Source organism: Podarcis vaucheri, assembly GCF_965113315.1.
Source record: "Podarcis vaucheri genome assembly, chromosome: 5".
Classification (NCBI taxonomy): domain Eukaryota; kingdom Metazoa; phylum Chordata; class Lepidosauria; order Squamata; family Lacertidae; genus Podarcis; species Podarcis vaucheri.
Genome location: NC_138763.1, coordinates 70,527,563 through 70,546,228, shown reverse-complemented (window position 1 = coordinate 70,546,228; position 18,666 = coordinate 70,527,563).

The window sequence follows — 18,666 nt, the reverse complement described above, 5'->3', positions numbered from 1 at the left end:
GCAACACCCATCCCGTTGAGTCATTTGAGAAGGACACCATAGTCAGTTGTGCCTAAAGCAACCAAAATGTGTACAAAACTGCTCAGGAGAAACCCACATTTAAAAGTTTTTGTGATTATTATTATTTAAGTGTAAATAATGCACAAATAGGGCAAACTGAAGTTAAGATTGGAAAGCCTGGCAAACTGAAAGGATAGATCCACCCATCTCTACCTTCAGGGTATCCAGACAGTGCTTGAAATTAGAACTGAAAGGAATATTCCAAATTCATCATTTGAATGAGCAATGTTACATTCAAAATTAAAACCAGCATTTTGTATGTGAGTTTTTTGAAAACCTTACAATCAGACCTTTGTTCAATTCTCTTGCTTGCTTGGCAGGCTGCAAATATTGAAATCTTATAAGCTGTCATCTGCCAAATATTAATCATCATTGGATGCTACCTTTGCTAGATAAAATATGTCTCTGCAATGTTCAGCCTCGGGGGAATGCGGCATTTTCAGTTCACAGTGGCTAATTGTGAGGACCAAGAGTGAATGAAGTGTGCATCTAAGAAGATGCCCTAGAATCTTCTGCAATGCACAAGTGTTCCTTGACAAACCCACTAGGATGGAAAGCGTTCTCTGAAGGCTGAAAACCTGACAACCACTATGATACACCACCACACATCCACTTTCCTTACAGCCAATACCAAATATCATTGCATGACGACCATAACATACCGTCAAGTGTGAAACATGAAAATCAAACATCAATGGGTGTCAAATACAGACTGCAACAAAGACAGTGCAAAAGATAGATAACATTTCATAGCTGCACTCTAATGCTGTAGGGATGAAGTTAGACATACACGTTTGTATGGGAAAGGACAATGGAAGGGATGATTTGTAATTAGCAAATTCCAGAATTCATTATATAATGTCCAAATATAGGCTCCATACAAGTTGTTCCCATAAAAATCTCTTTTCAAGAAATGAATAAAAAAAACAAAAACAAATCAAGACAAGACCAAAAGAAGAGGAGCGGATGAGGAACAAGAACGTCTATTCAAAGTTATAATGAAAAGGTTTAGCAGATAAAGAGGACTTTGATGGAATTATATTAATCTCCAGTGTCAGAAACAATGCAGAGAATATTTTCATTAATTCAGATGTAGGGGTTAAGTCAACTTTCAGCTGGAAAAGTGCCAGCAAGGTATGAGACATTTGTGGTTGCTGCTAAAGGCTCTCCTTATGTGTTGGGCAATATAAAGGAAAAAGGAAAAAATAAGTGTTTGGCAGGCATGCTAGCCCCATTCACTTAGATGGCTCAGGCAAAATGCCCTCCTTGCTGCTCAGCCTCCTCCTCTGGTCCCATTCTACGAGAACAAAGCCATGGCTTGGGGAAAGGCTGTAGCTCAGTGGTAGAGCACCTGCTTTGCACCCAAAAGGTCTCAAGTTCGATCCCCAGCATCTCCAGGTAGGACTGGAAAAGAACCCTGTGAGAAGCCCTAGAGAACTGTTGCTAGTCAGGGCAGACCATACTGACCTAGATGGACCAATGGTGTGACTCAAAAAAGTTCCTATGTTCCATATGGCAGCATCTACTACTCTTTGCCTCTGCCACCACTGACTAGGGTGGAACAAACAGCAACAGGAAAGGGAAAGAGCAGTTTCATAGAGCTCTGGCACTTAGCAAGGGCCTGGCCTGTTAGGTGTGGCTCTTGGCAGATGCATAGAGAAGCCCATCTTGTTGCCTGCCCTGAAACAAGGGTAATACAGGGTATGTCTGTCAACATCTATTAGCACTGATAGCTAAGTGGAATCTCCACCTATTGCCTCTCTGCATGGGATTGATAAATTATTGACATCCTACCTTTCTTCTGTCCTGAAACCCAATGGAACTCTCAGGTGGTCTCCCATCCAGTTACTGACCAGACCTGGACCTGCTTAGCTTCAGCAAGGCAGTGGTTTCATGCACCTTCCCTTCAGACTATATTTTTGCTCTCCATCCAACCTTTTTCAGCATTAAGTGTGCCGCTTGCTTGCAATTTGATTTGAAAAAATATAAAAGCAGAGGCTTGTGCTATCAAAAGTTTGCAAACATTCTTCTTTGAGTTTGACTTGCCATTTGGACAAGAAGAAGTTTGCTTCTCTCCAAAACAATTGTTTTTAGCTCGGCATTTCAGTTTCTTGTTCTGGCAGGCTATAAAAACTTTGCTTTTATATGATTACCGGGCTTGACTTAAATCAATATTAGGGAGATGGAAATGTATTTCATGATGTTTCTTTGTTGGTCAATAAAATCTTATACAGTGCACCATCAAAAAATGCTGGAATCAGCTTTGAGGCGAGGGGGGGGGAACTACCCTTCAATGGCAGCAGAAGCAATTAGAGTGATTTGCTGCTTTAAGTGAGTGACTGTGTATGTTGTAAAAGGAGAGACACAACAGTAAAAAGATAACAGACTTCTTTTTTATTATTAAAGTTCTTGGTTTTGCTGTGAAAGATGCCTTAATGAGAAACTTATGTGACCTTTCAGAAATGAAGGGATGTGGGGGAAAGAGGCTTTTATTGTTGGAATTTGTGGTATTTCTTGTTAATTGAATTAAATGAGATTTGTTTGTGGTAAATGCTGTCAATAACAGGCTCATTGGAAGGAGATTATATGTACTAAGAGCAATTCTCCTGTGGCTTGCCCTTGCGATGCCAAGATGTCACCAACCACAAACTAGGAGGAAGTAGCAGCTGACTATACCTGCTGGTATTCTACGTGACTGTTAAAGGTAGAGGAACTCTGTCCTCTTGTTCATCAGGTATGGTCACCTGGCAGGCAGAGAGTGTATATGTGTGCATACAGGTAGACTGAGATTAAAGTTGTGAAGGCAGGGCTGAGGGGGGAGAAGTGAAGGCAGGGCTGTCACATCTTCCAAATCAGCAGCATATTGAAAGACAGAACCCGGGAGACTAAGATCCAGATTCCCATTTTGCGAATCATTCCAATCTAACCTACCTAACAAGCTGCTTGTGAAGACACACCTGTCCAGTGAAGCATGTCTCTGAACCTAAACTTCCTGATCTAATGATTTAAATTGCTGCTTTACTTGTTAAGCTTTTCAGATGGCTTGTTTTATTGTATATTTTAATCTTTGAAGTTTTTAACGCGTCCATGGAATGGTTTTATTATGCATTTTAATTATGTGTGGATTTTTTTTTTTTGATGTTATAACTGATTTTAAACTGCTTAGAAACCATTTTGGCATGTGAGTGGTACATAAATTATTATTTTATTATTGGGAGGAAAGATATGTGTGTATCTTGAGATCTTCGGACGAAAAGTGAGGTGTACCTAAGGTAGAATATATGTAGTTCTCATTCATGCATTCACCAGACCTCGATCAGCCTAGCTTCACTAAGACAGTTGCTTCATGTGCCTTCATAATTCACCAGGAAGTGGGATTGTTAAACTACTCTGGAAATTGTAGCTCTGTGAGAGGAACAGGGGTTTCCTAACAGCTCTCAGAACCCTTAACAAACCACAGCTCCCAGGATACTTTGGGGAAGCCATGATAATTTAAAATGGTGTCATAGTGCTTTAAATGTTTGGCCATGCTACCGGGGAATGATGGGAGTAGCAGTCCAAAACATGTGAAAGGGTAGAAGGTTTGGGAAGGCTGCTCTAAATTCTAAATTGAGAAAGGAACACATCTGATCCAGGCACTTTGTTTGTTGATATGTGTTGTATTTATTCTGTGAACTGCCCTGAGACCTCCGAGTATAGGGCAGAATATAAATTCAATTAACAACAACAAGAACAACAACAATTGTACTGGCAACTACTGCACTATACTGAACTGTATTGGGAATCTTCACACACTGTAGCATGAGCAGCAGAAATATTTGTCAGATTTAACTGAACACTGGCCATTTCTAGAACAGGGATTTATGTCCCCAATGTTCATGGAGGCTCAAAGAGGAAGCCACAAAGTGTGGTTCTTCCGAACAACTTTTAAAGTAATGCATTTGGTATTGGCAGATATTAGAGATGAGTCAAACTTCATTGCTTAGTAGTGGAATCCAGACTCATTATTTTTTATTATACTTTTATTGCAAAAACAAAAGTAAATCTATTATGATTTTCATTGTTCACTCTGGAAGGCAATCCTTTTAATCAACTAATATCACTGAAATCATTTTTTCCCCTTATAAAAACACACAGACTGTTTCATCTCCATGTGTTTATTCTTTAGTTTGGTCTTCATCTCCTCTCTTGAGCAATGAATACCACACCCTTTTTGGACATTTGTGTATACCCCTATGTGTACACATACACCAAGAGGGAGAGCTTGCGTCTAATACTGCCATATTTCTTTAAACAACTGTTTGTGCTGCTTTGATAGAACTTTACAGCATGCAAAACATGCTATCAATGCAATTTCTAAAGATCCAATGATGGAAAAACAAATAACGTGTTTCTTTCTTTGTTTTTTAAAGCTTATGCGGGTGGGTAAGAAAAAAGCATTGCTTTTTATTTCGTCTCCCTCCTGTGGCCATTACTCACACCTACAATTATTTCCTTGTTCTCCACCCTTATATTCAACAAATCTCTATCTGTCAAGTCTCTCTGGCCCTTTTAGTTCTTTCTCAAAACCTACCCCTTTTGTTTAACCCTTTAATCCTCAGACCCAACTTAACTCTGGGTGCCTCCAGTCTCAGTATTTCAAGGAAGGGATTCAAGCAAATTCCAAAAAGAATAAGACTTTTTGTGATTTGTAAGTAGCTGAACTTGAGGGACCACCAGTTTTCTTTTTTCTTTTTTAAAAAAGAGATATCTCTGATTTCACTGTTTCTTGCCTTCAATCCTTTGTAGATGCTTAAAGCATCACGTCGCTTTCCTGTGACTTCCAAACTTGTCCATGTTTGTTTACTTTATTTTTTAAAAAAACCCATTGTACATAATTCAGGTTTCCACAAAGGCTAGCTTGGATTGCAGAATCCAGTTCCAAGTCAAGTGTCAAAGTGCAAGTCAAAGCTTTTGTCTTCTAAAATTTACAGCACCTGGCTCAAATGCTTGTCATGGAAAGCAATTTCCAAATGCATACCGAAATCCACAGGCAGTGTTCTCCTGTCAATTTGAGGTCGCTCTGTAGGATTTGTTTGTTACTATTCTCATTCTTCATATTCAGAACGGTGATATATAATTTACCAGGGGGCAATAAATCACACTGCTTGAATAGGAGTGCGCACTGCCTTGGTTTTCAAATGGATGGAAGGCTGCTTGCTGTTATTTTTAAAGCGGCCTGTGGTTTTGTAGCAATCTCTCAAAAAAACAGGAGGAACCTGTTTTTATTGCCCCCCTTTGGAGCTCAGTGGTATGGTTATGAACAGAAACCACAGATGAGTAACCTGTGGCCCTCAGGATGTTGTTGAGCTATGTCTCCCATCATTCCAGATCACTGGGCTAGGGTGTGGGAGAGGAAGCAGGGACAGGTCAGGTGAGGGACAGGTCAGTAGAATCCCCACCTCCCCTCTGGCTCCTAGAACCAGGAGGGGCTTGAAAAGAGAAGAGCAGCGATGACTTCCATGTTGGAGAATTTTCAGGTTGCTGGCATGCAACCCATCAGAGGAAGGAGGAGAGGGGCCCCACTGTTGCTACAGCTCCCTGGGGCTCAGACCTGTGGACAGCTGCCTAGAAGCTAGAGGCGTATATGAGTGTGCATTCAGAGCACTGTAGAACTGCTGTGTTTCTCTGGTCAATAAAGAGTTAAATATCAGATGTGTGCCTTCCTTATCTGAAATGGGCCATGACATGGGGCTGATGGGAATCCAAGAATATCTGGAGGGCCACAGGTTCCCCATCCTTGGCTTAGACCTTACTAAGCTATATTAATGCATTACTGTCAATGGCTAAAGAAACGATAGGAAAGTCATTCATCTTCTGTGGATTTCATCTTCCTTCAGCAACTTCAGGTGTTTCAAACACTGGAATTTCTAGATGTCTGAAACATGTAAACCCCCCCCCCCCCATTTGCATTCCAAAGTGGTACAATGAGTGGTAGCTGATGGCTACTAAAAACCAACTTCTGCCATGCTACTAAACCTCTCCTATTTACTCCTTCCTTCAGCTCCTCAGATACCACCTCCACCTCAGCACTACCCTTGACTACAGTGGAGGACCATGTCATGTTATCAGCATCAAAGTCAGAGAACTATGAGGCCACCAAGCTTTTGTGCATAGAATGGGATGGAGGCTGCCATCTTGGTTTTGCTTCAGGGCAATGAAAGGTGTTGGGTCTGCTTTATCTTTGCTCATATAGCTGCTTGAGGCCCAAAGCAAGTCAGGACATTTTGGTGGTTTTTTTCTGAAGGAGAAAGCTGTGTGTATTCCTCTCTTCAAAATTGCTAAGTGGTCATATTGGGACTCTGGACCCCAGTCTTTTCAGGTCCACATAAGCCTTGAAAATTTGAAAAATCAAAAGGATTATGGCTCTTCAATGTATTTATGATTTTAATTAAACAACTGGAATATATTTACATTTACTGTTGCCATTTTCTTGTAATTGCATATGCTTTTTAATTGTCAAGAGCCATAAATTGTATTACAAAATCTGGCTAGTTGCTACTGTTAATTTATACACCCTCACTAAATAACAACAAAATTTACTGACGCTGTAATTAATCATCTGTAACTCAGTAGATTGATTACAGTAAAACTTTTTAACACCTTAAACATGAAAAGTAAGTTTCCAGATACATCTGGCAGTTCATTACCTCCCTCCTGGTTTAACACAGAGGACATTATAGATTTCTCGCATGCTCCATTTTAACATAATGTTTCCATTAAGTATAATCCATCTTTAGAGGAAGTAAAAGAGACAGGTTTGTTGAATAAAAGTGATCAATTGTTTGAACCCCAAGAGACATATTCATCTAATAAAATGTCTAAATAATATGATAGTGATAGTAAGATGTATTAAGACAACCACAGAATACAGAAAAGCATTCTTTGATTAAGTTAAAATAATTGGTCATATGGTAGCTAATTACATAGACTTCAATCAGCAGAGAGAGAGAGAGAGAGAGAGAGAGAGAGGATGATGATGGAAAAGTTTCACTTATTGGTTGCAGGGTTGGTTCCATACCGTTAAAACTTCAGACTGCATTTGCAATAGCCTTCATTTCCAATACGCTTGGGGAAGAAAAATAAAACTCAAAGGCAGTTTAGTATCAGCCACCTTCATAGATACCAGACACTCCATTTTATGAGCACCTATCCTCTCCCTCCCTCTCTGTCTCTTTGGCTACAAGACTCTAAAAGAGATGAGATTCATAGGAAGGTATCAGCTACCACTGACTGTACCACTCTGGAATGCAGATGGGGGTGGAATTACATGTTTAGTGCATCCCCAACTGAAAATCCCTTGCATGTGGAAAGCTTGCGTGTTGGGGAAACCCATATGATTAGAAATGTCTGTCATTGCGTTCAGGGTTTTTTGTTTTTTTCTTTTGACCTTGAGGAACATTCTAAAATATTTTATCACCCACCTGTAATAGGAGATGGTATATTCCTGCAGGAACTGTACCACCTGCATTTTCTGGATCGTTTTGAATCTTTCCATCAGGCCAAACGAGTGAACTATCTTTGCTGAAAAGTCTTTTGTTTGGGGTGACACGAGCTGCAAAAGTTCTGTCTCCGGCATTTGATCTCGGGCGACTCTTTTGTACTTGCAAGTCGTAACTCGGAGAGGGAGTTATTGTCTGATGAACGTGTCGGCATCAACTTGCCCCTAAATTCTGGCATTTGCATTAGAATATGGATTATCTTATTTTCCCATCACTGCAGAAAATTCTATTATATTCATTTTACTGGCATATAAATATGTATTTGGTTCAAGTATAAAAGAAGGAGAAAAACAAAAACAAAAATTGTAGGGGATTATATCAGAAGATACAGTCATAAAAGTTTTTTTTTTCTTTTAGTTAGATTACACATTGTCACAAACTGAAAGCTGAATAAAACTGATTAACCCACCTTTAGGATTTGCTGTTAGATTTTTCATGGAAAGAATACATTTCCCTTTGAGAGTTTTGCATATATTTTAACGTGCCTGTAATAAATTTCAAAGACCTGCCAAGTGATACACTGGAGCATTTTCCCAAAGACAGAGAGTCATGAATTTGTCTATCAATTTATGCATATTATTTGTCATAAAACGAGAGATTCTGAGGTACGGAAATGATTTCACCGATGCCACAACAACAGGAGACTATAAATCCATTCCCATAAAACCAGCTACAGATTGAGGTATACTCTAAAGGCCAAGATTCTCTCTACAAGCTAATAATACTGTTGGTCTTTGGGCTGGTTTAATGAAAAACATAAGGGCAGGTAGACCAGGGCAACTTTTGAACCACTCTGGTCCAGCATATCAGCTATAAATTCTACTTAACTGAGTGGTTGGCACTCTTTACGGCTGCCTTGTGTCACCAGAGTGGCACATAACAACCAGACCATGTCAGTGAATTTGACTGCTGAGCTTCAGAGAAAGCTGAAGGGGATGGTAGGTCAGTGGAACATCTGGATGTGGGAAATAAATATACATTGAGCCTGTCAAATTATTGCAGAATGGTGCCCCAAGGCTCGCTCTGGCTTGAAATCTGTCAGACTGGCACAAAGGCCTGAAGAGAGGACTGAGACGGAGGGAGACCTTCAAAGAAGAAAAGCATAACCCTAAATATGTGATTTGGCAAGCAGCACTGGTTTACACGTGTTTTTCCTTAATATCTATGTATATTGCATTTTCAATTACATGACTATTTTGACACTTTCCTCAATGTGGCTGAACAATAGTTAGCATCTTGGATATGGACACACACACACACTTCACCCCAGACCCCGATTTCCTGCTTTGTAAATGGCCCAATTTGACCCAGACCAATCTGGAAGCTGACCAGATTGGCTCAGGGTCCCAATGTGCTTCATTTCCCCACTTCTGTTCACCATTAGGAAATTTTAAAAATGGTGAAAACTTTATTTTTCTGACAGAAATGGATGAAATCTGCTGGCATAGTAGCCCCTCTGGAATGGATACAGCCTGCAGAACTACAAACAAATAGATCTAGAGGCTTTGTGATGGACACATCTAAAATGTAACCCTCCCCCCCCCAAGAAAAGATATGTGTATATTTTTCAAAAAATATTTGAGCAGAACTGGACTAAATTTGCCAGCAAGGTTTTTTTTTTAATAAAATTTTTTATTGGTTTTTCACACTTTATATAAACACAAACGATACACAATACAAACGAACAAACACATAAACAAACATGCATAATTTCAAATCCTTTTTTCTTAAACCTTACTTCCCCGACTTCCCCATACCTCCCCTTTCTGCATCCCAATTTCCAAATTTGTTTCAGCAAATCCTCCCCCTTAAGTTTATCTGATTTTCCCTTGTTCTTTTCTTTTACTTAATCTTTTGCAGCTGTAATCCCCTTTTTTCTATAACCTCAACATTTTAGCACTCATTAATTTTACAATATTTCTTAAGATAAATTTTAAATTTCTTCCAATCTTCTTCCGCCGTCTCTTTCCCTTGGTCTCGGATTCTGCCAGTCATTTCAGCCAGTCCCATATAGTCTATCACCTTCATCTGCCATTCTTCCAGAGTGGGTAGATCCTGTGTCTTCCAATACTTTGCGATAAGAATTCTTGCTGCTGTAGTAGCATACATAAAAAAGTCCTATCTTTCTTTAACACCACTTGGCCAACAATGCCCAAGAGAAAGGCCTCTGGTTTCTTGGGAAAAGTACATTTAAGTACCTTTTTCATTTCATTATATATCATTTCCCAGAAAGCCTTAATCTTCGAAATTTGCCAGCAAGGTTGCCCCTTCTGAGGCATGAGTCCTGCAAATGTCAGAAGGATGGATGCAGTGGTTTTGCTGCTAGGGCAGGGGCTACGGGTTTAGGATGAGAATCATTTGCCCTCTCCTAGTGTTTTGTGGGCAATTGGTCTGAAAACCACTCACAAGAGAGAGGTAAGAAACCCGCCAAACTGCAAACAAATAGTTTCAGGGGGTTTTGTGTTACACACCCTAAAGCTGATTTTGGAGTGGAAAGTAGAAAGGGAAACAATCCCCTTTGATTACAAGCTTGCAAGTCACTCCAGGGCCCTCCCTCTGCACCTCCTCCCCATCCTGGACACTTACATAATCTTTAATACATAGGTTTTGCTCTTTCAAAGCTGCTCCCTTCACCAAAGCCTTGGGATCAGAGAGCACTGATAAAACAATTCCCTCTGGCGACAAGCTAAACCTGTAAATCTCAACAGAGCTCTCCATCCATGCGCTCTCTCCATTCTGGTGCCTGCTCTCACTTCCCCTCATCATCCCACCCTGGCATTTGGGTAGTCTTAGAGACATTACTTTCAAAGAGCAGTTTAGAGGCCCCAGCTTTGACTTGGGCTGTCTCATAGGGATCTCACTTCACCTTTGCTAAACCCCAAATACCTCCAAGGCATCCTGGGGAATTTGTGATTCATCGTCCCCACTTGTGTTATGCCTAGAAAGCTGGGTATGAGCAGTTTTCTACCCCATTCCATCCAGCATTCAATTCCTTTCCTGCCCCTATGGTTAAGCAGCATGCTGTGATGATTGAGTATACTATGAGTATGGGGTTTGCAGAATTATATTTTGTTGCATTTTCCTTGCATTTTCTCCCAAATCCCTTGCAAGTTCTAATATATCCAGTGAGCAACTGACACTTTCCGTACCTGCTATGTTTTCTTTAAAACAGAACCTCTTACCTCAGTCTGATAGAATGAAATTAGCACCTTTTGGAAGCATGGATTTTAGTTAATAAGAATTACCATCCTACTTGTTATTGCACTGTGCAGAGTGTAAAAACTTCAAAATACTTATCATATTAACTTGTTGAAATCTACACCCTATTTTCCTTAGAACTGCTCCCTGTCAATGAATGATTTATTATTTTAATTTGCACCACAGCCTTCAAAGTATTAGGAAATATTGTTTTGAATGACCTCTTCCTCCCTCCCCTTGTATTATCCAACATAACCTCATTACAACTTCAAGGAATTTACTTTGTTAAAGCTGTAAACTGCATCCATACCTTTAACCATTCTCAAAGCTCCCTTGAGATCTCTAACTTAAGGCCTCTTGACCTAATGCTGTTTCACTGATTTGATATAATTTTGAAAGTCTCCTCTAGGAAGGAAATTGCCAGCTTGGAAATAAGATGAATTGAAGCAGAAAGATGAAGCGATGTAAGTGCAGAATTTAAATTTTGCTTTTCAGAAAGTAGGAAATCAGAAGCTGTCCTTAAACCAATCTAGCCATAAGTAATGAAACTGGGCAATGCATGACCCAGACTGGAGAAGAGATTATGCTTATATAGTCTAAAGGGATTCTGTTTTCTAAAAGCAGTGACTCAAACTACAGTTGATTGAAGACTTAGTACAGGTTGCATGTTCCTTCTATCTTAAATTCATGTATGTATATTCCTGTTACTGGAACTGACATTCCATAAATTGCAGTTTGATAGTCTAGTGAATGCCGGAAGCAAAAAGTATAGCTCTCGTTTGACTGAAGCAAGGGTCATGGTTACAGTTCCCATGTCCTTGGCATAGTTCTAAAGCTTCTAAGCTCTCAGCAGTTATTGACCTCAGTTGCTTCACATATGTGTGCATATCACTTGCTTACTCAAAATCTGAGCCTGGCTTAGACACTTTCCTGGCTGACAATATTACTATTGCCATTTTAGTCACTATTTTTATTTTTAAATTAACCCAAAGTGACTTACAACATAGTACAAACATTAAAAACATAAAAAGCCGAAGAGAATAAAAGACTAAAAATACACCCAAACATATATAAATGGCAGGTCTAATACAACTCGCTCCACTCAAAAGTAAGCAAGGAAGAAGCCACAAATATACTTAAAATCTTCCCAGTTGGTGGCTGGGATTCTAAGATAGGAGGAAGAGTTTGCCTGGCACCTTGAAGTAGATAATTACTCACTCCAAACAGGTGTCCCCTGTGGATTTGCTCCTGCTCACTTCGACAGCCTTCTGGGAACCGGCCTTTGCGTTTTGGCAGGAACGTGAAGTGTTTTTCTTTCAAATGTTAAGATTTTGTTGCCTTACATTTTTTGTAAGTTGTAAAGGCTTGAATTGTGCATATGTGTGTTTGTCCCTTGTGAGAAAAATCTTGGGAGCCTTTCCCCACTGAAAGATGGCATAGTCTTAAACTTTAACCAGAACCAAGTAAAGGAGCAGGTCTGCATGGACCACCAGTATCATATGTAATGTATGGTGTGATATGAGCACTTCAGTTGGAGGCTTGTGCATGTGGATGCTGAATTTGAGAGGTGTGGAGGTCATGAATTTCAGGTTTCCAGATATACAGCATTCATCTGGAGTGTCAGCAGCACACTCTTATTTAGGTGCATGGCAGACAAGCATCCCATTGCCTGGGGTAAGTACAGGGGCGGAGGAAGGGGGTGCGGTAGGTGCGGTGCACCCCAGGTGTCACCACTGAGGGGGTGACAAAATGCTGGGTGGCACTCACCGCGAGGCCTCCAGCGCGCTTGAGCCACACATCTCTCCTTGGAGAGGTGTGGTGGCTTAGGCGCACGCAGGCTCCGTGCTGCCCCAACGGTCCGCCCGCTGCCCCAACGGTCCAGCCCGCTGCTGTAGGGCGGCTGAGTGGGAGGAGGCAGGCAGACTCCAGAGGCCCCATGATGCACCCTGCCCTCGCCCTGCCCTTATGGATGGCGCTCACTGCCCCTGAGCGTGCCACCCTAGGTGCCCGAGTGGCTTTCTCTGCCAGTGAAGTGGGTCATAATGATTCCCAGAAGACTGACTATATAAACTGTTGCAGATGAAAATCTTTGTGTTTGAAAGCACAGGAAATTCTATTTGTGGTCATATGTCTACCACCCAACTGTTGAAGTTGGTTTGCCACACGGAGGCGACTTGAAATTGGGACAGTGCTGTGGCTGCTCTACACAGAGGGTGGGATTCAGTGTTGCACTCTTGCAATAGTTTTGTCTGTGTGTTTTTAGGGAGGGGGGGGGAGGGAAGAGAGGGTGAAAGCCCAACTGTGCAAATGGAATGTATAATCTGGTACATTTTACATGCAAATGAGAAGTCATGCCCCCGAGCCAAAACTGAGGGATAGTCCCACCAGCTCCTTGGACCTGCCACCCCATAGACGGTCCCACTACTGATCGGCACGGGAGTTTTGACCTGCTCCGTCTCCGACCTGGGCCGGTTCACCCCTCCTTGGGCAACCTGGCGCGCCTCGGCTCCCCGGGGCTCGCCATATTGATGCCGAACTTAGTGCGGACACCCGATCGGCATAGCCCACAGCAGCCCCGAACTCCTGGGCTCTAAACAAAGATCTCTAAACCATAACAGTGAGCCATAATGCCCTGGGTGCTCACAAGTTGAAGGAATTCCCAAGGGAAGTGTGTTTCAAGCAGGTTCCATGTAAAAGCTGACTTATGAGAAGCCAGTGGGCTTTAGTGTACAGTTTTATATAGCCTGTCCTTGTATTAATATGCAATCATAAATTACTATGCAGTAGCTTTATAGCAATGTATTTACCTGTCAACAGTAATTGCCCCTTTCTCTTCATGAAAAGAACTGAATGTGCATTGTTTAATTTCACTGAGAGTTAAGTCTGTGAAGTCTTTTTATAATAATCAATGCCTTTTCATCTGGTGAGCTGGCTGCATAACACCTATAAAACTGAGTTTCCCACTCTTCACAAAGTGCAGTATACACATGTCGAGTTTGCCATCCATTAAATGCTTTTGTTAGTTCATGGTTGATGGATCCCAACCTTTTTTATTTTAATGTTGCCATAATTATTAGCCCTTGATTGTGTTTTAGGAAGAGATCAAAGAAACCACTATTCTACCAATGTATTCATGTGATAGGTGATTGGGTTTGGAAGAAAAATAGGACAATTAGATTGTGCTTTGGTGTTGAGACAGGTGAGGAAACACAGACATGAGATACTTCTGCTGTATTGTGCAGAGTGCATGGCAGCCCATGGTTGAACCATGGTGGATCTCCTCTAGTAGAGTTGAAGCCAATACTGAACAATCCTAGAATAATACTGTGTTGGTTTTGACCTATAAAGTCTTAAATGGCTCAAAACTGCAGTAACTCAAGGACTGACTCTCCCCATATGATCCAACCCAGACCCTATGATCATCATCTGAGGCTTTTCTTTGTGTGCCCCCTCCACAAGAGGTCCAGATGGCGGCAACATGAGAATGGGCCTTTTCTGTGGTGGCTCCCTGTTGGTGAAATGCTATCCCCAGAGAGGCTCACATGTCACCTTCAGTACATATCTTTATGTGCCTGGCAAAAACATTCCTCCTCACACAGGGCTTTGGCTAATAAAAAAATCTATGACCTTTTTTAAAACGTGTGTGTTTTTGTGTGGTATTTTTTGTTCATTATTATGCTATGTATTTTTGTGTTTTTCTACTGCAAACTGCCCTGTGATCATCAGATGAAAGGTAAATAATAATAATAATAATAATAATAATAATAATAATAATAATAATAGTAATAGCAGCAATAATTTTGGAATTTCCACTTTATGGTACACTTCAACCTTTCTACTAAACAGTATCAGTTTAGCTGAGTTGCAACTCATTCCCTTCTGTACTATCTGCCAACACAGTCAGTTAAGTTATGTACTTCAGCAGTAAAGCACTTTCACCTTGGTAGGTGTAGGTGCCCCAAAGTCAATGGGAATCATTCACTCCATTGGGAGTGTGGACACTACAGGAGAGAAGTTCTTTACTGCTAAATGTACTGCTGGACCTATTTTTTTTTGTATTCAAGGACCAGATTCAACCAATGAATCCCATTAGTGGAAGCCAAGCCAAGTCCTTCAGCTATTCAGGGATGGACTTTGATAATCTTTGGTGGTATGGCACCATGATTTGGTGCCCCCAAATGGATCTTCTCAGTTATGGATCTTCTCAATGTTGTGCCCCCTCAACTCTTTGCCCTGTGTGATGGAACTGTCTGCAGTGCCCTAAATCTTTCACTAAGCTAGCACAGTCCCCCCTCCCCCCCTGTATTCTCCAAACTGGTTATTGGGGGGACGACCCCAAGAACAGCATGTGGGGGAGGAGAGGAAAGATTGTTACATCTGGTAAGCTGAAATGCTTGTACTGTGGGAACGATTTTCTTTGTGCTATATTGAATTTCTTTCTTACGATTCAATTCAAACCCCACTTACCTGGGAGTAAACAACCATTGAATTCAATATGACTTACTTTTGAGTGTATGTGGTCAGGATTGCATTGTTAGTTATCCTCTGGCTTTCTCAATTCTTGAATGTTCTAATACAGCTTTTGGCAATAACATTTAAAACATAATAATTTAAAAATGCATATGGAGACAGAAAATACATTTTTTAAAAGCATATTCTGAGAAATGTATGTATTTAAATGTTAATTTTAAATTATTTTTCACAAACTAATGCAGAAATGAGACAGAATTGATATATGGGTAAAAACTCATGAAAATTGACATTGTCTGGAAAGAGATTTGCCCATCCCTAGTGCAAACAGATGTTTTATGTCCTTTTGCTGTTATTTTACATTGCTCTGGGATCTGTTTCAATGAAGGGAAGTTTAGATTTTTGTATTTATTTAAAAAATAACATAAATAATAAATGGTCTAAAGCTGGTGATGTCGAACTGATAAATGCTGAAGCAAAAGAACAAAAATGAGAATGCAGGGGACCAAAAAACTGAAACTAAGACAAACATCTGGAATGTGCCAAAAGAGGGATTCTGTAATCTAGCAGTACAAAGGAAGAAACAACCAAGACTTCTGCAGTGTCCCAAATGATGAACACCAGACAGATGATATCTCTAAGAAATAGAAAAGAAAAGGAGGAACATAAAGCAGCCTCTAGCACGAGTGGCAGAGGAGCACTCAGAAGGCATGTGATATGTACAAAAGTCTCTCTCTCTCTCTCTCTCTCTCTCTCTCTCTCTCTCACACACACACACACACACACACACACACACACACACTGTCAGGGGTTCAGGAGCAGAGACGCAGGAAAGGGAGGAAACAGAGAGCGAGGGGGAGGAATCCGAAGGAAGGATGAGTGATGATGACGACCCGAAATCTCCGAGTCTTTCCAGTGAGTCGGAAGATTCACAGAAGGGAGCGCCAGTGGTCAGAGCAAGGGGGGAACACAGGGGGACACCCCAGGAAGAAGGGACCAGAGGGGACTCAGAGAGCAGCAGCTGGAAATCAGGACCAACGTTCCCAGCTGGGAGCAGCGGGGAGAAAGGGGACCAGGCATCGGGTTCCGGAGGCTTTCAGCAGGAGGGAGGGCATGAGTCAGGAGTGGTCACGCCCTCATCAGGGAGCGAGGAAACGGTTAAGAGGAAGGTAGAAAGTTGGGCGCGCGCGCCAAGTTCAAATGCAGCGGAAGCTGGCGCAGTAAGCAGCCCGGAAAGGGAGCCAGGTCCCAAAGCCCGCCGCAAGGAGGCAGAAGGGTCCGGGGGGTCTTCAGCTTCGGAAGAGTCTAGGAGGGAGGAGACCCCGGGGGGCAGAGGGACCCAGAGACGGAAGGAAAGGCGCAAGAGGTGGAGCAAGGCTAGGGTATTAAGTTGGTGTACAGGAGGCGGAGACTCAGACGGGACTTCGTCGGTCTAGCTTAGAAGACGTAGAGCTGCACGCTGCAGTTCGGAAATGGAATTTGTAACTCAATAAAGACTTTTATAAACTGAACGCTGGCTAGCGTGGTCCTATGTGAGCTGGGATCTGGAAGCAGCTCTGACACACACACACACACACACACACACACACACAAAATCCCTCTGAAATGTATCTGGGAATGAAGGGACTAAAAATAGTTCTCAGGCTATTGCAACTCTCATTCAATTATGAGGGACAAATTTACCTCATCCTATAGTTGCTCAGAGACCACAACCCTGATTATGCAGGGTGGGATCAATTCAATGAGAGTTTGCCATTAACTCATCTGTTTAACCTCAAGCACTAAGTGGAGAGTTTAGAAATAGCCATTGCAAGTCACCCATGTTGGCAAAAGATGCCCACCTCTATGAGCCACTCTCTTCACAATTTACTTGTCATAATGGCTTGGTAACACTGTTTCATAGTTGCCTACCCTGCACATCCCATGCACCTGACATGCACTCAGCCAGAAAATGTTTTGATAATTGTTCTGTGTGCCAGGAAGAAATTGTACATCTCTCTCCAATCCTCACCTTTACTTCTCCCCAACTTCTATCCTAGGAGTCCATCAACTGTCCGTCTCCTGTGTTACAAAACTGAGAATGTGCAGAACATGCCAAAACTCTGCCCAGAGGGCATGTTCCAGCTCACCTGATTGTCAGAACAGGACTAAAAGTCCCTTGCCAATGCCTCAGTTCTTGTTGGTGGATCAGGCCCCCCCAATACCTTCTTTTCCTGAGATCCACAAATTTTGTAAATCTGATGCTTTGCTATGAAAAACTGTTGCCTTCTTGATCTCATGAGTGTATCTTGTTTCCCACATCTAAGCTGAACTACTTCTCAACTATTTATTTAGAAAGCCTGATGTTATAATAATGGCCAATGTGTGGAGAAGGCAGATATATCAAGAACATGCTCCACAGAGCTGGATGTCATCATAGAATCCCCCCTGGCTTAGGAAAAGGTCTTAAAGGGTGATGTGGGAGAATGAAATGGTGGCAAGAATTTAGAGTTAACTGAAGCTGGCAGTCTGCTGTACGCGAATATCTTTCTTGATCCATGCCATCTAGTCTATGAGTGTTTAAGACCAGATGGTTTTGGATGAGAACTACTGCTGACCCAAGACATCTCATGGCCTTGTTTAAATTCCTCAGTATACTACCACCATTCACCCTTTGGGGTCTATATCTTAAGGCATGGAAAAACATCGGGATAACTGGATAGACACTGGCAGTCTCACTCTTCCATGATAATATGTAGCGTTCTTTCTTAGTCCTGCTATGTGAAAGAGCTTCCTGGAGATGCCAGGTTTTGAACCTGGGACCTTTTACATGAACATGCTCCACAACTGAGCTATAGACTCTCCCTACTGTTTTCTGTGGGGTGAATAGCAAGCACTGCTGGTCACACTGGGAACTTTTGAAAAAACAACAACCCTGAAGTACCTTCCCAGCCCTTTTGGTTTTCTACCCCTGTTGAAAAGAATTCGGTTTAGTTGTGGTTTAGTTGCTGCTTTAAATTTTCAATAGAAGGAACATGTATAGGAATGAATAAAGAGCTTTCTTTAAAAAAACAAACAACAAAACAAAACAAAACAAAACACCCCACCACCACCACTTAATGTGAGCATAAATCAGGTTTTGCATTTCAGTGGAGATAATGACTTGGTCAGCTTCTCTAAAAGTTAAACATAAGAGTTAAATGTAAGATTCTATTACAAGCTTCCCCCAAAATCTTAAGATAAAAGTGACCTTTAAGAGGAGGGCCTTGGTAACTGATTCTTTAACAGATAGTGTACAAGTAGACTGAAGCAAGGACATCTGTTTTGGTGTCAGAGGACTAATGGCTGTAATACTTTAAGGGAAAAGGGTAGGGCTTTGACAGGGAGTAAAGAACAATGAAATTGCTTTGGATGATAG